The sequence below is a fragment of the Dama dama genome, chromosome 1 (genome assembly GCF_033118175.1).
Source record: "Dama dama isolate Ldn47 chromosome 1, ASM3311817v1, whole genome shotgun sequence".
In the NCBI taxonomy this organism is placed as follows: domain Eukaryota; kingdom Metazoa; phylum Chordata; class Mammalia; order Artiodactyla; family Cervidae; genus Dama; species Dama dama.
The window spans coordinates 32,052,972-32,080,127 of record NC_083681.1 but is presented as its reverse complement, the minus strand read 5'-3'; the positions used below and the strand labels follow the sequence as shown (position 1 = coordinate 32,080,127).

The 27,156-nt window shown below is 45.9% G+C and overlaps 1 protein-coding gene across 1 annotated transcript in view; it reads right to left on the bottom strand.

The window, feature by feature from the left end:
- Positions 1-26,943, bottom strand: part of GRIK4 (glutamate ionotropic receptor kainate type subunit 4) — a 227,549-nt gene extending 200,606 nt beyond the window's left edge. The window contains exon 1 of the mRNA XM_061130385.1: positions 26,813-26,943. The gene's annotated coding sequence lies outside the window, so the exon portion shown is untranslated. The remainder of the gene's footprint in view (positions 1-26,812) is intronic.
- Positions 26,944-27,156: the final 213 nt, after the last annotated feature.

Here is a 27,156-nt window from a genome sequence, read left to right as displayed (position 1 = left end):
CTATTTGTGCAAAATGTCATAAAATTTTGATAAGGATTACATTGAATCTGTAGATTGCTTTGAGTAGTATGATATTTTAACAAGATTAATTCTTCCAACACAGGAGCACTGGGTATGCTTTCATTTAATTATATTATTCAATTTCCTTCATCAAAGTCTTGTAGTTTTTTGTGTACAGATCTTTCACCTCCTTTGTTAAGTTTATTCCTAAGTATTTTATTATTTTTGGAGCTATTGTAAATAGGATCATTGTCTTAATTACTCCTCTGAAAGTTCATTGTTAGCAGATAGAAATGCAACAGATTTCTATATATGAATTTTATACCCTGAAACTTTACTGAATTCATTTATTAGTTATAACAGTTTTTTGGTGGTATCTTTAGGATCTTCTATATATCATATCATGTCATTGGCAAACAGAGTAAGTTTTACTTCTTCCTTTCCAATTTGGATGCCTTTTTTCTTGTCTGATTTCTGTGGCTGAGATTTCTAATATTATATTGAATAAAAGTGGCAAGAGTTGGTGTGGACCCCTTTGGGTTTGGTTGTTTGGGATTCTCTTTGCTTTCTGTACCTGGAGTCTGCTTTCTTTTCCAGGTTAAGTAAGTTTTCAGGTATTATTTCTTCAAGTAATTCTTTGCCCCTTTCTCTCTCTCTTTTTTCCTTCTGGGTTCCCTATGATGCCAATGTTAGTACACAGAATGTTGTTCTAGGAGTCTCTTAAACTAGCCTCATTGTTTAAAATTCCTTTTTCTCTTTTCTGGTCAGCTTCGGTGATTTCCATTACTCTGTCTTCCAGTTCACTGGTCCGTTCTCTATCTAATCTACTGTTGATTCTTTCTAGTATACTTTTTGTTTCAGTCATCGTATTCTTCAGCTTGGCTTGGTTCTCCTTTATATTTTCTTACTCTTTGTTAAAATTATCACTGTGTTCATCAATTCTCCCAAGTTCAGTGAGTATCATTTCTTTTGTACAATACATCCTTTAGCCTATTTTACACTCAATAGTTTACATCTTCCACTTCCTCACCCCTATATTGCCCTCCCCACCCACTGGTAACCATTAGTTTATTCTCTATATCTGTGTGTCCACCTTTTTGGTTATATTCACTAGCCTGTTGTATTTTTTAGATTTCACATATAAGTGATATCATACAATATTTGTCTTTCTCTGTCTGACTTATTTCACTTAGCACAATGCCCTCCAAGTCCATCCATGTTGTTGCAAATGGCAAAAATTTGTCCATTTTTTATGGCTGAGTAGTATTCCATTGTGTGTGTGTATCTTTATCCATTCATCTGTTGATGGGCATTTAGGCTGTTTCCATACCATGGATATTGTAAATAATGCTGCTATGAACTTTGGGGTACATGTGTCTTTTCGAATTAGTGGTTGGTTTTTTTTTGTTTGTTTGTTTTTTTGATACAAACCCAGGAGTGGAATGGTAGTTCTGTTTTTAGTTTTTCATTGAGCATCTTTATGATAATTTAATTAACTTGAGTTCTGTATCAGGTAGATCACTTATCTTCATTTCATTTAGTTCTTTTTCTCAGGTTTTGCCTTATTCATCTGTTTGGAACATATTACTCTGTCCCCTCATTTTGCCCAATTCTCTGTGTTTATTTCTATGTATTAGGTAGGTTGGTTACATTTTCCAGTCTTGGAAAAATGGCCTTATGTAGGAGATATCCTATGGGGTCCAGTAACTACCCTCTGGTCACCACAGTTGTATGCTCTAGGGGTGCCGCTTTATGCGGGTTGTGTGGGCCCCTCTGCTGTGGCAGGGCTGAATACTGTGGGCATGCTGGAAGGTGGGGCTGGTCCCCAGCCTGCTCGGACGCTGCTGGCCCATTGGTGGGAAGGCTGGGTCCTGGCATAGATGGCTGCCTTCCCTGAGGGGGGCCTGGGGTTGATGCCTGACTACTGGTGGGAGGGTACTGGTCCCAGGGCAGCTAGCTAAACACCCAAAGAGGCCTGGGGCTTATTTTGGCCCACTAAGGGGTTGTAAGTCCCCAGCTAGAAGGAGGATTCAAAAACGGTGCTGGTCGGCACAGTGTGATAGAACAAGTTGCTAAAAGCAGCTGCTGCCCCACCTGTGTCCCCAGGGAGAATCCCAGTTCTCATGCCTTGCTAGGAAGATCTCCAAGATAAGCAAGTGCTTCTGACCTAGGCTCCTTTCGAATTACTGCCTCTGCGCTGAGACTCAGAGTGTGTGGGATTTTGCATGGGCCCTTTAAGAGCAGAATCTCTTTCCTATAGCCCTCCAGCTTTCCCATCACAAGTCCTACTGGCCTTCAAAGCCAGACATTCTGAGCGCTTGTCTTCCTGACGTAGAACCCACAGGCTTGTGAGCCTATTATGAGGCTCTGACCCCTAAAGGCTTTCTTCTTCCTCAATGTTAGGTGTTTAATACTATAGACTTTCCTCTTAGAACTGCTTCTGCTGCATCCCATAGATTTTGATATATTGTATTTCCATTTTCATTGGTCTCAAGATTTTTTTTATTTCTCTTTTGATTTCTTCTTTGACCCGTTGGTTTTTCAGTAGTATGTTGTTTAATCTCCCTGTATTTGTGAATTTTCCTGTTGTTTCTTATAGCTGATTTCTAATTCATACCATCATGGTGAAAAATTTTCTTGATATGATTTTAATCTTTTAAAATTTATTAAGATATGATCTCTCTTGGAGAATGTTCCATGAGCACTTGTGAAGACTGTGTATTCTGCTGCTGTTGGATGGCAAGTTCTCTAATATATCATTTAATCCCACCAAGTCTAACATGTGGGGCTTCCCTGGTGGCTCAGTGATAGTCTTTGCCTGCCAATGCAGGATACATGGGTTTGATCCCTGGGTCTGGGAAGATCTCCTGGAGAAGGAAATGGCAACCCAGTCCAGCATTCTTGCCTGGAGAACCCCATGGATAGAGGAGCCCGGTGGGCTACAGTCTGTGGAGTTGCAGAGTTGGACATGACTTAGCAACCAAACAATAACAACAGGTAGTTTAAATCCAGTGTTTCAAAGCTGCACTTCCCGAGGGTCTCATCCTGATGTCAGCTGTATCTACTGACTGTCAATCATGAGGCTTTATCTATGGGAATTCTTTGTAGTCATGGTTGAAGATTCATCCATGTGAGAGGTTTTATTTTTGCTTCTGTCAGAAACTCCAGGAGCATCACCAACATGTTGCTACTTTTTATTACAGATGCTTCTACTTAGTAATTCTTGAAAGAGCAAGGAGGATAAACTCAAAACTCAGACCCATTAAGGGTCCCGCATGGTTATAAAATCTCAGGGACTATTTTTTCTTACTCAAAATTTTCTTACTCCAAATTATCTCCCTGTTCCCATGAGTGGGCTATTTTATAGGTCCCCATTTCACTGAAGACATCATCTTTATGTGGAGTTCTCAATTCTAACTCTCCACATTACAATTCTAGGGTCTTGACTCCTATCTCTTCATGGTCAATGAAATCCAAACTTCCCAAATCCAAGACTAGCACTGCACTTCTCCACTTCCCCACCCAGAGCTGCCAAGGCATCACTGCACATGCTCACCACTTTAGTTTTCAGCTTCTCTTCACTTTTCGTCCCTGGTGGTTTTCCTTCCTTTCATTCCTGCTCAGCTAGAGTTGGAAAAGGTTTGCTATTATATTTAATCCAGAATTTCTTGGTATTTTCTCAGGGAGGAGTTTTCAATTTATTAGTCAACCATACTGTCAAAATAGAAACCTGCTGAATTTTAATTGTTTATCTGTACATCTGTCTACACCAATGGGCTTACAAGTTTCTTGAGACAGTACTCTCAATGGTTATAAGCACGGGCTTCAGAGCACAGGCTGACTAGGTTCAAAGCTTGTCTCTGCCACTTATCAGCTTTGGAACATTGGTTACCTAATCTCTGTGTCTCCAGTTTACCCATCTAGAAATAACGATAACATTGGCATCTGCTGTTATGAAGATTAAATGAAATAATACATGCAAAATTCTTCAAACAAAACAAGCTCAAGATAAACACTCAATATATATTGCTATTAGTGTTAGGAAAGCACACAGCGGATAGGAACTCAGCAAATATGTACTGAATTCATTATTTTCACCTTTATATCCTCATCAACAGTAATGCTGGCACATCACAGCACTCAATACATATTTAATGAGTTAATATGACTAGATGAGTGAATGCATCAATATTTATACCCACTTTCCCTCCTGTCCCAGATGAACAGACCCCTCACCTGAGGAAGGCCAATCCTTCTAGCAATATTCTAGATCCCACCCTTTCCTGCTCTTCCCATGCCTTCTCTCCACCTTGTCCCCTACTCCTCCCCAGAATATAACATGTTCTCATTTTCCCGTAAAACACACATACACACATACACACCTTTGACTGTATATCTCCTAATTGCATACCCTGGCCTATAGACCAAGTCCTGCGCATCTGGACCAACTCTTTTCTTGACCTCCTGAGCCTGGGTTAGACACCTCATCTCATGAGCCACTATTTCCTGCCCTGAAGTTCATCCTGATCCTTAAGTATTGTGTGGTAATTGTCCACTTACTAGAGGAAGGAAGGGAGAAGGAAGTGGCAACCCACTCCAGTACTCTTGCCTGGAGAATCCCAGGGACAGAGGAGCCTGGTGGGCTGCCGTCTATGGGATCACACAGAGTCGGACATGTCTGAAGCGACTTAGCAGCAGCAGCAGCAGCAGAGGAAGGAGAATATAGTTCTTCTCTTGGGATCCCCTGTACCTAAGCACAGAGCCTAGCATCTGGTAGGTACTGAACAAATGCTGATAAAATAAATGAATGAACAGAAGCCAGTGACAGCACAATATTCACAATACTCATCATCCCTGCCCCCAGGATCTAAAAGAAAGAAAGAAAGAAAGAAGCTTCAATCAGCCTTAGCATCACCAAGGTGAGTCCGTTTGTTGTCAAGGTTCCTAATGAGATTTATCTTCATGCTGCCCTGATGAACAGGCCCAGAGAGAACTGAGGATGGCCAGGGACTGGTGGGACAGGGGGGGAAGCATAGCTCAATGAAAAGAACACACATTTGGACACAGTCTGAACTTCTAGGTTCAACTCTCTGTCCCACAAATACTAGCTATGGAGCAACTCTGGGTCAGTTAGTCTCTCTAAGCCTCAGTTTCCTTGCCCATAAAATGGGTTTATTAATGATGGTACCACCGACTTAGCTTTACTGTCTCATAGGGTCTGTGAGACACAGTGTGGGTGGGTGCACGTGCACACGCTCTATGAATGGTAAAGTGAAACACAAATATTGTGTATTTATTTTTAATTACTCTTTATTGGTATATAGTTGCTTTGCAATGTTGTGTTAGTTTTGGCTGTACAACAAAGTGAATTAGCTATATGTGTGTGCCTCTTTTTTGGATTTTGTTCCCATTGAGGTCTCCACAGAGCACCGAGTAGCGTTTCCTGAACCATCCAGTAGGTTCTCATTAGTTATCTATTCTATACATAGTGTCAATAGTGTATACACGTCAATCCCAATCTGCCAATTCATCCTATCCACCCCGCCCTCGATGCCCATATGCCAAACACTGTTTAATATCGCTGTGATTTCTGCTCTCTTTCACTCCTTGCGCCAAACCAATCTCAACCACATGCCTGCTTGGCCTGAACTTATCAGAGACACATTGCAAAAAATACAAAATTAAGTGAAATGCATACACAGCACGAGAAAAAGAAGACCTGAAATTCATTCAAAAGAAAGCACACCCTGTCAGCCAGTCTCCAGCACGACTGGCCAACAACAGATCCTTGTTGATTATAAAGGACGGGGCAAGGTCAGAGAGGAGACACGACCTGGTACAGTAATGGGACTAGAATTGAGTTTGCCAAAGAGGGAGCCCATCTTCAGAAAGACTGGCTGGAACCAGAAGCTGAACTCTGGTTGACTTCCCAGCTTAGCTGAGGGTCAGCCCTCATTAACTTTCACTGTGTGGCATAAACAGATGCTGGGAGTTGAGGTCATTTCATCATGCCTCTATCACCCAGGCGGCTCTGCACCGCAGAACATGGAAAGATTTGTGTGTGTTTGTTTTGGACACCACGCCTTCGCTATAAAGGAAAATCATTCAACTCCTCCCGCCTCCCCTGTTGCACCCATGGGGGCTGCAAACCTGGTGAGCATCTCAATGACTACTTGCTGACTGACTGCAGGCACTCCATTGGGTATAGCCACAAAAGTGGGGGCCCTGTCTTCAGGAAGACCCCGCTAACACGCACAGGGTTTGGTGCTACTTGGAAGTGAGAGGGAGATTCCTCAGACCATTGCCACAATTTTCCAGGATCAGGTTTTTAGCTGGTGTATTGGTGAAGCTGGTAGGACATCAGGGTGGTACCCAGGCAGGGAGAAGGGCAGAGCTGCTCAGGAGAGGTTGATGGAGGCTTTGTGTGAAGGACACTGACGTAGTCTCCCCATCCATTCCACCCCTCCCTCACTGTGTGATAGCCACGTGGCTTAGGACTGAACCCTGCTCCAGGAATGAGTTCTGATCAGTCCAAACCAGAGGTCAGCATATTATGGCCCATGGACCAAATCTTATGTGCCACCTATTTTTCGTGTTGCGGGGGATGGGGTGAGGGTTTGGTATGGTCCATAAGCTAAGAATGGTTTTGACATTTTTAAATGGCTGGAAAAAAATCAAAAGAAGGATATTTCGTGATGTGAAAATTACATGAAATTAAAATATTAACATCCATAAATAAAGCTTCTTGGAACACAGCCAAGCTCATTTACTTACGTCTTGTCTATGAGTACTTTTGTGCTATAAAAGAAGTTGTAACAGAGACTGTAGGACTCACATTTCCTAAAATATTTACTATCTGGCCCTTTATGGAAACTGCTTGGTCTAAGTCAATCATAGTAATCCCACTTCCCTTACAAGTGCTTTCTCATTTTTTTGGTAAGAACCTGGACTAAGCTGGGCAGAGCCAGGCATTCCCCTGTGACAATAATTGGTTCTATGCTCCAAACCAGCCCAGTAAGACTCGTAGAGAGAGGATGCTGTCTAGTTCTCACCCTTATGTAAGACTTGAAAACAACTTGCTACTAAATTGCCCACAACATAACGGGGACCTGATCCCACAATAAAGCTGAAGCCACAGACACTGGAGGAGACAACGCAAAGAGCCCACATCCCTGCTGCCGTCACCAAGACACTAGAATCGACCACAATGATGTCCATGCTACCTCCAGACTTCCTGTTGTGGAATTCAATTCATCTTCTTATCCATTAAGCTGCTTTGGTTTGGTTTTCTGTTACTTGCAGCCAAAAGCATCTCTCAACTCTGGCCATTAGCACATACTGTTCCCTCTGCCCAGAAAACTCTCCTCTCCCTATCCCATGCCTGGCTACCTTCTACTCATCTTTCAAGATCAGCAATTAACAATGTCCTAGGAAGACCATCTGTGACCTCCTAGACTAGGTGATGCCCCCATGTTGCACACCATCCCCATCCACAGTGCCCTGGACTCATCTTTCTGAAACACACATCATCACATACATAGTGTGTTTATCTCACCCTCCTGGCTAGTCTTGCTGCTGCATTATAGCCAAGACAACCATGTTAATTTTACTCTCCACTATATCCTAACACAGTGCCTGGCAGCTAGGTGCTAACTAAGTTGCATAAAGACCAGCATTTCTTAGCTTCTGTTTTGTGGAATACCAGTGTCCCACTGGTTATTAGGGAAGACACCAAGGCATTCCCATTTATTTACATCCATTGGAGACTAATTAACATCCGGTGATTATTTTAGCTGTCCTCCTTTTCTCTGCAATGGTTCATCCGAGGGTCCTGTATGGGTTATATCATAGATGGAAACCCAACTATTTCAACTAGTGTTCCAGATCTGATATTTAAAAATTCTGAGGCACAGTGCTAAGCAGCTGTCTTTCCTACAAGATTTCTCAGAGAGCTGGCTGCAGTGTTGGGTAACGCTGAGGCCCTGTGCAACTCTGATTTTGTGCTGCTAGGAGGGAAGTGTAACACGCAGCCTTTCCCAAACTCATTTGGTGAAGGTTCCTTTTCTTCTAACATACAGTATAATAACATACTGTACTCTAGAGCTTGTGTGTGTGTGTGTGTGTTTCAAGTTGAAAAGCTAGCTGAGAGCTTTTGGGAAAAGACAAATGCAGAGGGATAGCATGAAGAGGTCCTCAGAATTCTCCAGCAAAAAGCAACTGGTTTGCTAAAGCGCTCCAGAAACACAGATATCAGGCACAGGGGCCCTAGATCCTCAAGACTGGGATGCGAGGCAGCAGCCAAAGGTGGGGGTGGGGCAAAGGGGAGGTCAGTGGGTGCCAGGGGAGGTCTGGTGGCCACTGTCTGTTCTCTGGCACCCATCAATGTGCCACTCCTGCCCCTGGTGTGGTGAGAAGGGCACAGACCACATCAACTAAGCCTTAAGGGATGGAGGGTGAATGGGTCCTGATGGGACCCCTGGATGCCAAGTGCAGTCCCCAGCTGGCATCTTGCCCAACCTTTACTCCTGGGCTGGGGCTAAAAGTATTCCCAAATTTTGAGTTGCAGGCTATGGAGGGAACTCCTCTGGTGAGGTGGGGGCCACAATTCTGCACGGTTCCCCTCTGCTGGCTATGATGTCAGCCTCCATGCTGCCAACTCCATACATCATAAGCAATGACAAAGTCTTTCATTAAGGTCCTGCCAAGGAGAGCTCCCAGAGAGGCACCTGAGGCTGCAGGTTCCCTTCATGTTCTCTTAATGCACCAAGTGTGGGGCCGGAGTAGAAGAATCATGTTTCCAGAAGTCCAGATGGAAGGAATCCCATGGATTACACATTTCCCCCATCCAAACTCCTCCACATGACTCTATATGTATGGCTGAGTCCCCTCACTGTCCACCTGAAACTATCCCGATATTGTTAATCAGCTATATCCTGATACAAAATAAAAGTTTAAACAAACTCTCCTCCACAGACAAATGGGACTTGGTAACAGCCCTCTGATGACTGCAGAGAGAGGAAGACTGGGTGCTTTGGGCCTGACAGAGAAAACCAGTGTTTAAATGCAGGTTTCCTCCTTTCTGGAGCCCACATCTTATGTTAGAACCCCAAAAATAAAACAGAGCGGGCTAGATACTAAGGTTTCACTGCTCTCCCCTGACCCCGGGAGCTCTTCTCCCTTTCATAGCTGTGCAGATTGACAGATTCTCCAAAAAGAGAGACAAATAGTTTCCAAGGCCTCCCTGGGACTTGCCTCATCCTTGGTGCTTTCCAAATGGTAAGTAGTTTTGCATCCCATATAGTGATACAGGTTAAGTCCTATTACTCAGGTAATTTCACAGGTAAGATACCCGAGGCTCAGAGAAATCAGAGGACATGTCCAAAGTCAGAGCCAGAGAGAAATAAAACTGGGATTTGACAAAAAGCCCAAGTTCCTTCTAATAGGCTAGTGGTCCCCAATCTTTTTGGCACCAGGGACAAGTTTCACGGAAGACAGTTTATCCACAGACCGGGGGCAGGGCATGGTTTCGGGGATGCTTTAAGTGCATTACATTTATTGTGCACTTTCTTTCTATTATGATTATATTGGCTCCACCTTGGACCTCCAGAGTTAGATCCCCGAGGCTAGGGACCCCCTCAGTAGGCTGCACCACCATCTGGAAGGCCCCAAGGCAGGTATCATGAGCAGGAGACAGAATCTGCCCTGCCCTGCCTGGGGGTCTTCTCCATTCTGCCCCCCAGAGACTGGTCTCGGGAGTCTGCTGGTATCCCTGTGAGCCTGGTGGCTCCTGATGGCCAAGGACGTGCCTCCCAAGGCCTCTGGGGTCCCCCCGGGAGTCCCTCCCCTGCTAGGAGAGGAGGCAGCCCCATCTGAGGCTACTGCTGTGCTCCTGATGAGACTAGGCTCTCACGGGCCATTGAGCTGATGCGGTCTGTTTGATTCACTCAGGGATGGAATCCTGCACCTCCTTTAAGAGCAGAAAAGCCAGCTCCGCTGAACTGTGTTCTCTGGCAGGAAATGAGCTCTGGCTGGGATGTCTGGCTGCCAGGGTCTGATGCAGCAGGAAGAAAAGGTGGGAAAGGAGCTCAGTTCTCCGAGCTGCATGAAGCGTGCATGCAGGGAAGCTGCTGGGAGCCTGGTCCCAGCCTTAGGGGATGGGGCCTTGGCTGCTTCAGGAAACTTGCTTCCTGCCTCTGGGGGAGGAGTTCTGGGGTCAGAATCTGAGCCATGTGCCCGCTGCAGACCAGTGGAAGATCCACATGGTGGGACCCCAGGGGTCCGCCTGCATGAGGGACTGAAAATCCAGAAGAGAGGCAATGTGCCCTGAGAGGAAAGCATATATGGGTAAATTTAGTTTAAGAATGTAAGAAGAGGGATGTCCCTGGTGGTCCAGTGGATAGGGCCACCAGGGTATGCCTGCCAATGCAGGGGACACAGGTTCAATCCCCGGTCTGAGAAGATCCCACATGTCTGGGAGCAACTAAGCCTGGGTGCCACAACTACCAAGACTGCCCTGGTGCGGCAGCTACTGAAGCACATGAACCTGGAACCTGTGCTCCACAACAAGAGAAGCCACTGCAATGAGAAGCCCGCAAACCACAGTGAAGAGCAGACCCCGCTCGCCGCAACTAGAGAAAGCCCAAACACAGCAACAAAGATGCAGCACAGGCCAAAAAAAAAAAAAAAGAATTTAAGAAGAACTGGTAGGAAGAGAAATGCTTTTGAGTCCAGCATGGCTCACGAACCTAGCCTGCCCTTTGGGCCAAATATTAGAGAGTGTGAAACAAAAAAATGAGCACAAACATGACAGAAGCTTCCTTTAGGATACTGAGCTTATAAGGAAGCCCTGTTTCCTTCCCTGGGCAGCAGAGGGTACTCAGAGAGGATGGGGACGATTATAGCCACATCAGGACACCCAAGAGGACAGGGGGGTCAGGAGTAAGAGCTAGACCTGGAGCCACTGGAACCCACGGAAGGTCTGGGGTCAGGCTGGGGCAGGGAGTCCCAGCCGTTTTGCTGGAGGTGGGGTCCTAATATAAAGAGTAGGCATAAACAACAGATGTTTGATGGATGAAAACATACCTTCCAACTATTATTCCTCAGGCTGGGGTGGCCTGGAGAGCCCCTACTTTGGTAGTGGGTAGAGCGGGTGACAAGTGCTTTGCCATCTGGGCCACGAGCGTCATCCTTGTCTTAGGGAGGGCACCAAGTGTATAATGCTGGGATTGGTGGGTCTGGAATCCAATACAGAGAACACAGCTCAGTGATGCTAGAGGGAGCTCTTGTTCAGTCACTCAGTCGTGTCTGACTCTTTTTGACCCCATGGATAGCAGCACACCAGGCTTCCCTCTCCTTTAGTATCTCCAAGAGTTTGCTCAAACTCACGTCCATTGAGTTCATGCTGCCATCCTACCATCTCGTCCTCTGTTGCCCCCTTCCCCTGCCCTCACAATCTTTCTCGGCATCAGGGTCTTTTCCAATGCATCAGTTCTTCGCATCAGGTGGCTAAAGTAATCCCAACCCCAACAATTAACAGTTGTCACCTTGGGCAAGGCACTGAACCTCCCCAAGTGACAGTGATGATAACAGTTCACCCATCAGGTTATCATGAGGATTAAAGTTGATGAAATGTCCTGGGCCCCACAGGGAGCAGCAGAAGGATCCAAGCCAGGCATACTCCCAGGGCGAGAGGGCAAGGCCCCACATCTCTTGTTAGCATAGAAATGGAAGCCATCAGGGCCTTGAGAAGGCTTCAGAAGCACTTTATTTTCCTAAATAGTTTTCACTGCTCATTTGCTTAGTAAACCCCGTTTTTTAACAGCAGGGCTAGCTCTTCCTTCCCCAGGGTTCTGCCATCAGGGCTCAGCCCATTGGCTGGGTGATGTGTTTGTTTGCTCCTCACTGCAGACCGAGGGCTGCAAAGGCAGGCTTTCCTTCCACCCATCCCTCTATTTCCAGGGCCTTGGCACATTTCCTGACCACAGAGAGTCTCAATAACTGTGTGCTGAATGGATAGACTTTGAACCTCTACCCTGACCAATTCCAATTTCAAACCATCAGAGTCCAAATTAATGGGGTTTCAGGGTAATTAACACTGACATTTTTTCACAATTCAGATTCAGTTATCTTGCTTCAAAGGATACCATCAAGAAAATGAAAAGACAACACACACAATAAGAGAAAATATTTGCAAATCATAAGGGACTGGCATCTAGAATATATAAAGAATTCTTACGACTTAATAATAAAGACAAATAACCCAATTAAAAATGGGCCAAAGATCTGAATAGATATTTCTCCACAGAAGATCTACAAATGGCCATCCAGCACATGAAAAGATGCTCCAGATCATAAGCCATTAGGGAAATACAAATCAAAACCACATGAGATAGGATGTGGAAAATATGCTGCCAGTGGGAATTTAAAACAGTATGTGGTGGTGGTGGTGTAGTGGCAAAGTCGTGTCTGACTCTTGCGATCCCACAGACTGTAGCCCACCAGGTTCCTCTGTCCGTGAGATTTCCCAGGCTAGAATACTGGAGTGGGTTGCCATTTTCTTTTCCGGGGGGGTCTTTGCAACACAGGGATCCACCCACATCTCCTGCTTGGCAGCCTAATTCTTTACTGCTAAGCTATCAGGGGAGCCATAAAATGATACAATCCCCTTGAAAAACAGTTTGGCAATTCCTCAAAAAGTTAAACAAAAAGTTAAACCACATAACCTAGAAATTCTACTCCTAGTTAAATACCCAAGAGAAATGAAAACAAATGTCTACACAAAAACTTGTACACTAATGTTCAGAGCAGCATTATTCATAATAGTCAAAAAGTAGAAAAAACTCAAATGCCCATTAACAGATGAATGGATAAACAAAATGTGGTATGTCCATAGAAAGGGATATTATTTAGTCATAAAAGGGAATGAAGTACTGATACATGACCTTGAAAACATTATGTTACATGAAAATAACCAGGCACAAAAGACCACATATTGTATAATGCCATTTGTATGAAATATCCAGGGTAGGTAAATCTATAGAACAGAAACCAGATCAGTGGTTGCCAAGGGCTGGGAAGGATGATGAGATTGAGGAGTGAGAGCTAATAGGTACAGGGTTTCTTTTCTGAAGTGATGAAAATAGTCTAAAAGTGATGGTAGTAATAGTGTTACAACTCTGAATATACTAAAAGACGTTGAGCTGTATACTTTAAATGAGTAAATTGTCTGGTATGTGAATTATATCTCAACAAAGCTGTTTAAGATAACAAGACAAGGGAATGCCCCAGTGGTCCAGTGGTTAGGACTCTGAACTTTCACTGCCAAGGGCACAGGTTCAATCCTTGATTGAGGAACTAAATTCCACAAGCTGCTGGGTATGGCAAACAAGACAAAACAACAAACCTAAAAAAAAAAATTCAGATACTTCCTTTTTCTTGAATCTAACTCTCAAGCCTCTAACTTTGGAAAACAGGGATCTGAGTGGGATCTTAGCTATCAAATCTTCCATAGCCCCTAAAACAGGGATGGAGGTAGAATATCTACTCAAAAAAAATTGTGGAATTGAAATGACTATGTAGTTGAAAAGGAGAATAAGGTATGTAGCCTCTCATTCAAATTCAAAACCATCAGGGTAATCACCCCCTGACATCTGGAGGGGACTGGCGAACCTATTTCAGTTCTGTCTAGCCACCACCGGTTAGGATGCGTATGGTCCCCATTTTACAGAAGAAGAAATTGAGTGTCGATGAAATTAAATGGCTTGTCTGAGGTTGCAATGAGCAGATGACAATGGTGCAAATGGTTGGACTCTGGTATTCACAACCTGTCTACTTCTCCCTTTCCTAAGCAAAGCCACCCCAGCTGACTTTCCCTCCCCCCACACCTCCCACACTGTTGTTGTGATAGCTCACCTGCCGCCTAGGCTTGGGCAACTGCCTCTGCTCCCCAGCCTCAAGCCAGAAGCTGCTGTGATCCCTCAGATTCACCTAAATGGCTGAATGCAGAGCAGTGCTCAGGTAAATCACTTCTGCTCTGGAGAGAGCTGGGCCAAGCTCCAGAGCTCCCCTGTCTTTCCCAGATCACCCATCCTGCGCCTCACCTCTCTTCTGCCAAGGATGTGGTGGGAGGAGCAGGGACAGCTTGCCCCAGCGGAGCACCCCGAACTCTCAGGCCATCTTCCCTGGAGGCTGCCAGATGCAGAGGGCGAGGAGTGGGCAGGACTGAAGGGGCGGCACCTGGAGGGCATCTTCCAGTCCAGGCTCCCAGCTCTCCTGCCTCCGCCCCAGGATTGGGCAGGACCTCCTCTGACCTCTCCCTGGAGAGGAGGCTCAGAAGCCTGCTGTGTGTCACAGTCACTGCCACTCTTTGTGCCTTGTCTGTGCAGACAGGCTCTTCCTCCCCCTTTAAAGGACCAGAGAGCAGAACAAAGGAGAAGCAAGACAGAACAAGTGAGCTCGGGACTGGCAGAGGTGGAGGGGTGGGGTGAGCAGAGGTGGGTAAGTAAGTAGGAGGCTGAGCCCCAGTCCCGGCCCCTCAGCGAGGCTGTGTGCCCCATGGCCCTCTGCCCACACAGAGAGGGTTAGAAGTCGTCATCAACCAACAAAAATGGGAGAACTTTAAGAGGAAAAAGCAAATTTAAAACTGACGACCTTCTCAAGCATCACTCAAAGGCTGACTTTGCTGAACTATCCATGATTATGAGAAGACCCACTGGGCCCAAGAAAGGAGTAGATCTCCCCACTTCTCACCCCAGCTCAGATTACTTCTGCCTTTCCAACAACTGTCAGGTTATGGACCAGCCCCACCCCGGTGGGCTGTGTGACTCTGGATATGGCCGGCCCTTTGAAAAAGATGGGGAGAGGCAAGGCACAACCTCTAAGGAATGGATAGCCACAGCCCACGACAAAAATGGCTGGAACCAACTAGGTCCAAGATGGTAGACGAGCCTTTCGCTAGACATTGTGTCTCACTATACACTCTTTGTAACATATCAGCGTCTAAATGACACATCCACAGGTGCCAGGACAGTTCCAAGGTGGATCACAAGGTCGAAAGTGGGCGTGGCCCAATTCCTGGGGGCCAAGGAGTTGGGCCCAAATCCCCACTCCCCTCCCCCAAATAGCTGCAATATTCCTCCTACCCATTAGTCTATGAAATTACCCACTCCTATAAGGACTGACAATCCCATACCTTGGGGCCACTCTCACCTTCTGAGATGGCCCACACTCTATGGAGTGTGTTCTAAGTAAATCCACTTCTTAACTATCACTTTGTCTCTCACTGAATTCTTTCTGCATGAGATAAGACATCAAGAACCTGAGTTTTATTAAGTCCTGAGACCAGGAGTGTGATCTCAGTCAGAAGGCCGTGGGTTCAAGTCCCAGTGGGAGTTGCACGGTTTCATCTCTGCCTCTGACCAAGCATTAGACCACATGGGAGGGGGCTACCGTGAGGATGATTCCTCTTGCAAAGTTACACTCTCTGCTCCCCACTAAATACCACTAAACTCCACCAGGAGAGATGTTGCATCATTTTCAAGGACCTCACTCACTAAACTCACTAAATTTTAAATCAAAACTTACTAAATTTTAAATCAAACTCTCCTGCTTCCTAGTTGAGTGACCTTGGGCAGATCTTGGCCCATCTGAGGATTTTTTCCTCCTTTGTCACAGGAAGTTGGTCATCACTTCTTCACAGTTTGTGGGGAGACCTCAGGGTGAGGGCATGCAGGTGCCCTAGGGAGAGGATGCTGTCACCCTGCAGGGAATACCTGGTATCTTATCAGCTTCCACCCCATCACCCTGGAGCTGGGGTCCTCAAAGTGTGACTTCCCACTCCCCAGCTGTGTGCTCCAGGTCAGATTCCTGGGCCCCCATCCCGACAAACCACATCAGTCTCTGAGATGGACTGGGGACCTTCTTTGTGACAGGCTTCCCAAGGAGTATCCTGCTCACTAAACCTGGAGAATTGCTGTTCAGAAAGCACAGAGCCCAGGGCCAAAGTCTGGTGGGGCTGGGGGAGGGGAGGGGAGAGACGCTGCTAAAAAGATGGGAGAAACCTGCAGAACTGGGTTCTGAGGGAACACAGGGGCTGCTTTTACTGAGTCCAGGCAGCTGCCCTACTGTATCCCTGACCTGCCTGCTTCCTCTGGAGCTGTACCCTGAAACCTGCCCCTCCTCCAACCCACCCAGAGCCTTGCAGGGAGGGCTCCTGGGGACTCTAAGAAGAACTCAACAAAGCAATAACTTCCTCTTTGGAGCATAGGCTTTGGGAGTCCGCTTGGCAGCTTCACCAGCTCATTCATTTTATTTATTTTATTTCATAAAGCTACAGATAGGGCTTCCTATGCAAATGACTCCCAGATGAGATGCAAATTGGGATTCAGAGCCAAGAACCACCATGGATTTTATTTTTCCTTCCTTTCTTTTTTTTCTTTTTTAATTGCAATAGCACTGCAGCACCTCCTACCTGGTCTTCTGCCCTCTGCCCAGCGGCCTTTTATATGTGCTTTCCATGGGCCGCCGCTGGCAAGGTGCTGCTCCTTCCTGCCAGGCACCGGTTCTGACCTTGCCCCAGAGAGCTGGTTAACTGCACTCCAGTAGGGGGCCTGGGTGGTGAGCAAGCCTGGGGGCCCTGACAGGGTGAAAAGGCACCATCCCCTCTCCACTGAAATTCTCTACCCTTCCTCATCTGCGCATTAGGCAAATCCAATACAGGTCACATTACAAGGATGCCTCTGTGCTAAACGCATATACCACAAAAGCCTTGACTGCCCAGTATTTCTTTGAGCTCTAAAGATCCATGTTCAAATCCTGGCACAACACTCACCAGTTGTGTGACTCTGAACAAACCACTTAATTTGTCCGAACTTCCATTTCCTCATCTGTGATGAGGGTAACAATGCCTGCTTCTTGCCTTGGTAAAGACTACATGGAATCATTTATCTAAAGTACTCAGTACAAAACAACTGATCAATAGGTTATTATATTATTTTAATAAAATAGTACATGAAGTACTTCACTTTGAAGAGCTTGTGCTCTAGACAACATGATAACAATTGTGCCCAAGAATAAAATGCCAGGAGTAAATTTAACCAAGAGGTGAAAGACCTGTACACTAAAAACTTTAAGACATTGAAAGAAACTGAAGAAGACATGAAGAAATGGAAAGATATGCCATGGTTATGTCCACAGTACCTAAAGCAATCTACAGTCAGTGGCAACTCCTATCAAAATCCCAATGATGTTTTCACAGAAATAGAACAAAAATATCCTAAAACTTGTTTGGAATCACAGAAGACCTCAAATAGACAAAGTAATCCCAAGAAAAAAGAAAAAAAAAAAAAAAAAAAACTGGAGGTATCACACTCCCTGGTTTCAAATTAACTACAAAGCTCTAATAGTCAAAACAGCATGATATTGGTAGAAAAAAAAGGCACAGAGATCAATGCAACAGAATAGAGAACTCAGAAATAAACAGAGATATAATTTACAACAAAGAAGCCAAGAATATACAATAGAGAAAGGAAAGACTCTCTGCTAAATGGTATTGGGAAAACTGGACAGGCACGTGCAAAAGAATGAAACCAGACCACTATCTCATACCATACACAAAAATTAACTCAAAATGGATTAAAGAATTGAATATAAAACCTGAAACCACAAAACTCCTAGAAGAAAACATAGATGGCACATTCTTTGACATTGGCGTTAGCAATATCTTTTCAGATCTGTTTCATCAGGAAGGGAAACAAAAGCAAAAATAAACAAATGGCATTACGTCAAATCAAAGAGTTCCTATTCAGCAAAGGAAACCAGCAACAACACACAAAAAGCCTACCAAACAAGAGAAGATATTTGCAAATCGTATACCTGATAAACAGTAAAAGTGCCCAGGGCAGAGAAGCATGTTGGTCTAGGAGAGTCCTAAGACTTGAATTCTACTGGGTCTGCTGCTAGGCAAACTTGGAAAGGTGATTCTAGGGGGTCAGTTTCTCTTTAATGGAATAAGAGTCTGGGACCACTAATAGTAATCATGGAGGGCGTGACAGAGGAAACAGGTTTGGGGTCCTACTGGGAATGCTGAGTAGGAATGAGGGGAAGGGGAAGGAATTCAAAAGGAGGAGAGAGCCAGATGCAAACACAAGGCCAGGAAAAGATGAGCCACGTTTCATTCATTCATTCGTCTGTCATTCTCTTCACCAGCTATTCATCACTCTCCTGTGTGCAGATGCTCTCCAGGCTCGGGGTTCCCAGCCACGAGGTCCCCAGTGCATGAGGGGAGAAGAGAGGGACGTGGAACCTGTGGATTCTGGTGCCACCAGATATCTGTCTGCCCAGGACATGTATACTTCTCTCTCTTCTCCCCACAGACACTGGGGCCGGCTTCTATCAAGGACAGGCTTAAAGGACATAAATAAAAGCAAGGAGAAAATGAGGCGCGAGAAGAAGACAGAATCAATTATTCCAAGCAAATTAAAAGTGCTCAGCAGTGGGTGGCAGGAGACAGGAGGAGGAAGGTGGAGGCTGGGGTGGTTTCCAGTGGACTCGACAACCACGCATTTGAGGAGACCCAGGAGGGAGGAGGCCTCCTGTCAGCTGCTTCACTTCCTTGAGGCCACCTCGGGAGACACACACACAACCCAACCAGGCTTTGGAGGTGAATGGAGAGGAGCCTGGTCCTCAGAACAGCATCACACTCCCCGATGGTGCTTCTTAGAAAGGATACTGAATTAGCTATAATAATTCAGAAAGGTGCCTGGCTCGGAGTAGCAGTGATAAGCTTAATTAAACCATTTAGTTACTGGATCAGGAGCTTGGGTTACCAACAGCCAGGTTCACCCATCATGTTAAGGATTCAAGCTCACATGGCCCTCACCCTGGGTCTTATGTGAAAAGCATACTTGGAGGGGGAGGGGTTTGAGAACTGGGGTGTGTGTGTGTGTGTGTGTGTGTGTCTGTGTGTGTGTCTGTGTGTGTGTGTGTCTGTGTAGAATGATTCTGTAGCAGGCTTTGTGCCCACTTCTTGAAATGGTGATAAAATTCTGATTAAATTATCTGACAATAATGTTCTCAATATTAACCACAATACTAAAAATATTAACAGTAATACTGGGCTGTGCTCAAAATAAATCACTAAGCCAAAGTATCACAAACAGGAACGGTGTACAGCATTTGGAGTCCTGGCAGCCTAATTTCTAGCCCCCGTCACGCCTCCCCCCTCTGCCCCATATTGTTCTGAACATTTCTAAAGCAATTTCGAAAGCTTTGCTATTTGTCTGAGTCTCTCACAAGCCTCAAACCACCTTATCACTCCTGACTCTACATCTAGGTAATCCGTTTATGGGCTTTGGGACTTTTTCCATCATTTCCTGGCCTCCTTCCAGACATCTTCACCACCTCGAACACCGACTCTGTTTGTTACAAACCCTCCAAGGGGAGGAACCCACGGTGAGTCCAGACAGGCCGGGGATGCCTGGGGATCACTCAGAATGGAGGCTGCCTGGGGCCTGTTAGGATGCGCAGTTCATCAGCTTCCAACTACTGTGAACCAACGACCAGCAGATTAATAGGATGTGCTGAGGAAGAGCCGCCCGCTCACCCACTAATTGCTTGTTTATGTAACTGATGAACATGGCACTCATTAGGGGTTGTTAGCACATCAAGGCAGTGTCTGCTGATACTGGGAAAGGCCTGCGGTTTGTGGATCTTAGCTGGTTGTCAGCAGGCATGGTAGCTACTTCCGGGGTGCTCTACTCCCACAGAACTGCCATGGATCGAGAGTTTACTATTTCAGGCATACAACCTCATTTAATTCCATAGCAAGCCTGCGAGGAAGGGACTATCATCCCTGTTTTAGAACAGAGGAAACCCTGGGTCAGAGGCACTAAGTGATTTACATAAGGTCACACAGCTCATCCATGGGAAGCTCCACAGCATTAACTGCTCTGCTGAACTGTCCCCTCCTCCAACACCTGCCTTCATACACAGTGACATTATGAATGCAAGTGCTGTCTGCATCTGAATATTTCACGCAATTTATTGAATACTGTATGCTGTGTGCTAAGTTGCTTCAGTAGTGTCCGACTCTTTGTGACACCATGGACAGTAGCCCGCCAGGCTCCTCTGTCCATGGGATTCTCCAGGCAAGAATACTGGAGTGAGTTGCCATGCCCTCCTCCAGGGGATGTTGTCTGCATTTGAACTTCCAGAGTGAAGGGCTAAGAGGTGAGAAAACCCATGTTCTGCTGCTTTTCTTCTGAGGAATCTGGGATCCCGGATGATGGCAGAGACCTTTCCATCTGATGCTTTCAACTCCTAACTTGATTTCTCTAGAGTGAAACTAAATAAAAATGGAAACTTTAATCCACTTGTTGGGTAAGTGCAAGCTCCCCCTCCCTCTGCCCTGTCTGCTATCTAGGGCAGTTCTTTGGCTCCTAAGGTATTTTTTTTTATGCCAGCACCCCATGTTCTGTGTCCCTGATCTCTGAGGGCACAAAGCCCTCCCCTCCTGGCCAAGACAGGGGTTTTGAAGAAAGAGTAGTTTGCTCTTCTCATCTTGCTCCCATGACTTATGTATGTATCTATCTACCTATCTACCTACCTACCTACCTACCTAGCTACTGGACCTACTTACCTACCTACCTCTGTAAATGTCATACCTGTTTTACCTACCTGTTTCACCTATCCCTGCCTAATTATCTGTCATACCTATTTACCTGTCTTACACTCTATCTAAACATCAGCAGATCACCTCTGCTTAGGTGTACCAAATCAGATGGCTGCTCTCTGGCAAAAGATGCTATTGATCACAACTTTGAGCCCCTTACACAATTGTGTTTCCTTCAAATTTCCAGAAGGAGAACCTCTGACTTAGAGAGGTTTCATGACTTCCCAAGATCAAATGGCAAAGCTGAGAAAACACACACCTGTTCTTTAGGTCCTAGGACTCTGAGCACTACAGTGGAGGCTGGGGGAGGTGGGGGAACACTTTGATCATTTTAAATAAACCTCAGATTCATTATTAATAAAAATACTAATATTTAAGTACTGCTTTCTACTTTACAAAGCAATATTACAAGAATTATGATATTTAATCCTTATTAAAACTCTGTATGGTGTGTGTGATGGTCCCCATTTCACCCAGGATGGGGTTAAAAATTACACCCAAGTCTTGAGTTCATCAGTAGCAGAACTGAGGTCCCAGTGTTGGCCTTGGACAGCAAGTCCCCAAGTGCCTTATGCATCCTCAGTGCTCCGTGGTACCTGTTATAATCACCAGCAGAGTTAGCAAAGGGGGTTATCATTACTCTGGAAACCCTCCCAGGTCACACCTCTGACATCATTAGTGGGGACAGGGCTTAACGTCCCATGTTCATAACCAGTTCCATCTCCTTCTCAATCTTTGTCATCACCCTTCAATAAGCAAACACACCGATTCCAGAAAGATCTTTCATAATGTTGCCCACCTGTTTGACATCATAATAATCCATTTGATCTCCAAGGCAGAGGTTGTCAGATCTCATTTTTCAAGGTCAATAATGTTTGGTTGATTCTAATTTAAAATGCTCACACCCTCTGATCCGACTCTTTTGCTTCAAGGTATTACTCTCCAGAAACACTCCTACAAGTGTGCCAAGACTCTGGCACAAGGATGGTACCAACCCACATGTCCATCAAAAGGAGCACACGGACTTAAATGATAGATAGTCACATAAGGGAGAAGGCTTCCACTTTTAAAAAGTAGGCAGATTTATATAAACTGACATGGAAATCTGTTTACAGTATAGTGAAAAGGGCCAATTCCAATAGAATATGTATAGAATGACCCCCTGTTTTCTTTTTAAAGAAAAAAAATGTATAGATTTTGATAGAAAAAACTCCAAAGGAATGGTCATCCATGGTGGTTAACTTGGCAGGTGGGACAGAGGGAAATTACAGGAGTAGCGAGTAAACTTCCCGCAAGATGCCCAGTGGATTCTGGCAGGAATTGTTCCTCTGTCTCCACTGTTTTCTCTCCAGCTGTGACCAAGGAAGGAAGCTTGAGGTTCCCCCTACCCAATCCACAGCCATATTGGGCATCAATAAAGATGCAGTGGGGAAGGTCACTCCCATTTACATCGCGACTCAATTCCCTTTAGTCACCAAGTCCCATCAGATTCAGAATGAAATCAAATCATAAAGCTGAAACACAAATTTATTTACCACCATGCTAGAGTTGGGCCATTTTTTTCTATCAATTTCCTAGCCCAGAAATTACCTTTTAAATGGATAATGATGATTCCGAGGGTCCAGTTATTACCTTGAAACCTCACATTTTGATATATCCAATGCTGTTCTCTTATATAAATAACAGTTATTATTGCAAAGTGATTTTTTTCCCCCTGCACTTCCAAAGTGTTCCTTCAGGAGATGGCAAGAAAATGGATTCCATTAATATTCCACTTAGAATGGTTGCCTTTTCCAGCACTAACTTCCACATAAATCTCCTTTGAGTCTTTTATACAAATGCCATCCCTTCTCCCCTGCACTGCCCCACACCCTTCACCCATTTCTCCTCTGCCTCTCTCATCTCCTCCTCCCCAGAAAGAGACCCTCCATCCTCTGATTGGTTAGTCAGTGGCTGCGATGATGCCGCCACCTGCGATGCCCAGGTCCTGGCACAGAGTAAACGTGGCTGACATTATTCTTGTCACTGTTTACAACCCGCTCTCCCTCCAGGAGCCAGGGAACAAGCCTTTTGCATTCCTTTCCTGACTATTTAGTACTGATTAAAACCCCCAAATAAAGGCATCAGCAACAAAAAGCCTGGCAGACTGACATGAGCTGGGCTAGTGGTGTCCTGGATACAGGTGTGCTGAGCATCCAGGCTCGGGGGTGGAGAAAGGAGGAGACCTGAGCCCCATGGCTTCCTGTGTGTCCCCAGTATCTGTGGAGCCGGATGGAGCTGGGCGGCAGCAGACACCCAACAGCCTCATTAATGCTGCCATCAGCCCCACTCACACTGCAAACTGTGTAGGTTGTTGTTATTAGGAAGTATTTATAAAAGACTCCGTCACGGCAAAGTGCTTGACAGTCATTTCACAGGAGAGACCAGAGTACCAGGAGAATCAGACTCCATGCTGTCCAAGTCACTAATCCCTCGAGTCTTGTTGAGCACCTTCAAGGACCAATCCTGTCATTCTGTCCAGTAGCCAGAGATCCAGACTGCCCTCTGTACACCCCCTATGCTGGACCAAGTCATTACAGTGAAGACACAAGTTCACATCTAAAGAGTGTTCATCCACAGTAAACTATTTCATCCTACTGCAAGCTTGAAAGGCAGTCAGGGCAGATCTGATTGCTCCCATTTTGTAAATGGGACAATTGAGGCTCAAGAAGGTTGTCTGCCTGGTTCAAGGTTGCAGAGCTTGTGGGTCAGATAAACATTTATTGGTTTTGCACCTCATACTGTGTCCTCTGACACATCATCTTTGCAATAGGAAACGCAGAGCAAGGATGAAAGCCCAGGCCTTTCTTTTTTAAAGTTTCTTTTCTTTCTTTTTTCAAAATTTTTTAAATTGGAGGGTAGTTGTTTTACAGTGTTATGTTGGTTTCTGCCATACAACAGTGGGAATCAGTCGTAATTATATATGTATCCCCTCCCTCTGAGCCTCCCCCACAGTCACAGTCCCACCCCTCTAGGTCATCACAGAGCACCAGGATGAGCTGCCTGTGCTATATAGCAGCTTCCCACTAGCTGTCTATTTTACCCATGAGAGTATATATATGTCAGTGCTACTTTCCCAATTCATCCTACCCTCTCCTTCCTCCACTGTCCTCACTTCCTCACTTCCTCCATGTGTCCACAAGTCCATTCTCTGTATCTGCCTTATGCAAATTCAAAGATTCTGGTACATCCAATGTTTTCTCAGTTCCTGAAATGAGATCCGTCTACAGGTTCCCAAACCAGATTTGCTCCTCTGTGTACCCCGGTAGTTCACACAAGCTTCTACTGCTGCACCTGCCCTGGGCGTTACACATTTACAGAACTAGTCTCCTCTGAGAACAAGAACTCCTCCAGAGCAAGGGCTGCTTCTGACTCCTCTCTCAAGCCCCAGCATCCACCACGATGCTCAGTGGAGTTCAGTGGGTTCTGGCTGTTTGAATGAACAAATGAATGGAGAGAGAGTCAATGACTGCCTGCTGACATGAGTATGTGTGTACGTGTGAGCACATGCATGTGTACTGATAACCATAGGAAGAGAGGAGTTTTCTGTCTGATCTGAAAGGTTAAGTTCCCCTCCGTGGCATTCACATGAACAGAAAGTCCCCCTAGAAAGAAAATCTGTGTGTTTATTCTTTGCAGAAAGGCAGGATGGCACCATGGTTAAGAATACACAGCTGGTTCTACCACCTTTTAGCTGTGAAACCTGGGGCCAGTTTCCTATCTTCTCTAAATCTCCCAATTCCTCAAATTGTAAATAGGGGTGTTGTGACTTGGTAGATGATATAATGCATGCAGATGCTTTGAAGCAGGGGTCCCCAACCTCCAGGCTGTGGACTGGTACCTCCTGTCAGATCAGTGGCGGCATAAGATCAGAAATAAAGTGCACGATAAATGTACTGAGCTTGAATCATCCCGAAACCATTCCCTGCCCCCCAGTCTCATGGGAAAATTGTCTTCCAAGAAACCAGTCCCTGGTGCCAAAAATTTTGGGGACCACTGTTCTGAAGGACCCCCAGCATCTGGTAAAGTCTCAATGGTGGGAATTGCACCAGGAGAGTAAGGCAGCAGGGGTCTCTGGAGCACTTACCAGAGACCTGCCCCAGGGCATGTACCCAGGCCTGTGCCCCACACACCACCTGTGGTCTCTGAGGCCCCACCTCCCTCAGATGCTTAGGTCCCTGGCCCAGTTGGCAGACCCAGAAACACAGGTGGAACAGTATCGGGATCCTCAGGGCAGTCCCAGCCCTAGAGTCCATATAAAACCAAAGGAAGATGGCATGTCCATGGAAAGGTGAGGGTGACACGAGACAGTACATAATCAAAGTGTTTTACAGAGCACAGGACCAGGAGGAGAGAGAGGGGGCCCTGGTACTTTACAGATGCACTGAGGTTCTCAGAGAAAGGCTGACAGCTGGGCAGGAGGGACGCTCACAGTGCTCCCATCCCTCACCAGTCGCTCAGCTCCATGGGGACACAGTGGCTGAGACGATCTCCTCTGGGCCCTCCCAGGGAGGCCAGGATCCCAGGCAGATCCCCGAGATGGCTATGGTGATCCCAGGTCACCAGGGAATGTTGGATCACTTCCCTGGAAGGTCACTAGCCCTCTCCCTGTGTGGGTGTAGTGCACGGAGGGCCATGATGATCTCTCCCAGCTAAGGCAGGGCCAAGCCATGGGGCAGCTATAGATTATGTGGGGTCAGCCGGATCCTATGGGGATGGCCCAGTCCCAACCCTTACTCTAGCTGGAGCCTCAGTCACTCCTGTGTGTTGGAGGGGAGGCAGGAGCTCAGAGCTACTGCTATGATGACAGGCGAGCTGTGATTGTCCCCAGTCCCCTTGAACTTCCAATTAAAGATTGGAAGCACCTACATGGACAGCATATGACTTTGCCAGTGGCCTACCTACAACCCACTACTATGAAAGTCTGAAAGCCTGTTGCCAAATTGTATCCAACTCTTTGCAACCCCATGGACTGCAATATGCTAGGCTCTTCTCTCCATGGGATTCTCCAGGCAAGAATACTGGAGTGGGGTGCCATTTCCTCCTCTGGGGGATCTTTCTGACCCAGGACTCAAACCCGCATCTCCTACTTGGCAGGTGGATTCCTTAGCACTGAGCCACCAGGAAGTCTAACTACAACCCACTGTTATACTCAGTTATAAGAGGCTGTAGATTCTAGAGTCCAGCCAGGCTCAGGCATTGTATTAAAATTAAAGGGGGAGAAAGAACAAGTTACACCTCCATGATGCCAGATATTGGGTTGGATCTGCACAAGCTCAGCTAATCGTCCATGTAATCCAGATCTCAAGCTGTTTAATATCATGCAAACCAGCCGTCTGCATTTACCAACTGCAGACTTTGGCCACCAGATGGGCTGTCCTAGTGGGCAAGGCTGGAGCACATGTGAGGTCAGTTGGCTGGAGTGAAGTCCTACAACATGGGTCCCGGGTCTGGGCTATGTGCGATCCTGTTAGTGTGATTCTGTTTACAGTCACAAAAGTCACCTTTAGTTTAGGCCAGGACCCTAGACATTAGACAGGCATGTGATTGGGCCAGTTCAGAGTAAATGCATCACAGATGCTAGAAAACAATCGCATATGTGTAACTGATGCTAAGCACTGTTGCCTGAGGACAGAGGGATATTAACAGAGAGAGAAAAAAAGGAAAAAAGAGGAAAAGAGTTTCATTATCTAGTTCATCCTCCAAAATAACCCACAAAGCAATGTAGAATTTTAGCTCCAACACATATGTATGAGATGACTGAACACTTCATCTCAGAGAAAAATACAATAGGAAAAAAAAAAAAACATCTCCAGAAGCAATAGAAAAGGATTTCTTTCCTATGGGCTCATCTACACGACCATCTCTGGGGTCCCTTGCATCTCACAGCTTCCTGGGCAGGGCACATTTGCAGGATGTCGAGCAAGGCTAGGAGGAGTCCAGGCTTAATCTCGCAGAGTCTTAAACTCCCCAGCAGGGAAGGTAATAAAGCAGACAGACCAATAGGAAACTTTTTTTTCACTAGAAAACTTAAGAGATCAGATCAGCTAAAATTGGCCCCACCTGCAAGGCAAGCCTAGTTGTCAGCACTTTGAAGACACTAACCCAATGCATTCCTGCAGCATCTCTACGAGGTGGACATGAGGAAACTCAAGTCCGGCTCCTCCTCACTCTGCCGTCCTGCTGCGATGCCTCTGCTCCTGGGCAAGGTGGGTGTCTCCAGGGCGGGGGGTCTGTAGCCTCAGTAAACAAACTAGAGTGGGTTGGGGAGACAGACAGATGTAGATCAGGACTCCAAAGCTCCCTTCAAACTGCCAGACAGCTCCAAAGAGGGCACCCAGTCTGCTCTAAAGCTTCTCTGCTCCAACTTTTAGGCTTTGATCCTCGAATTAAAGAAGGACTCTCTTGCTCCTGTCAGCATGTCTGAGCCAGCTTCCACTGGCTGTGTC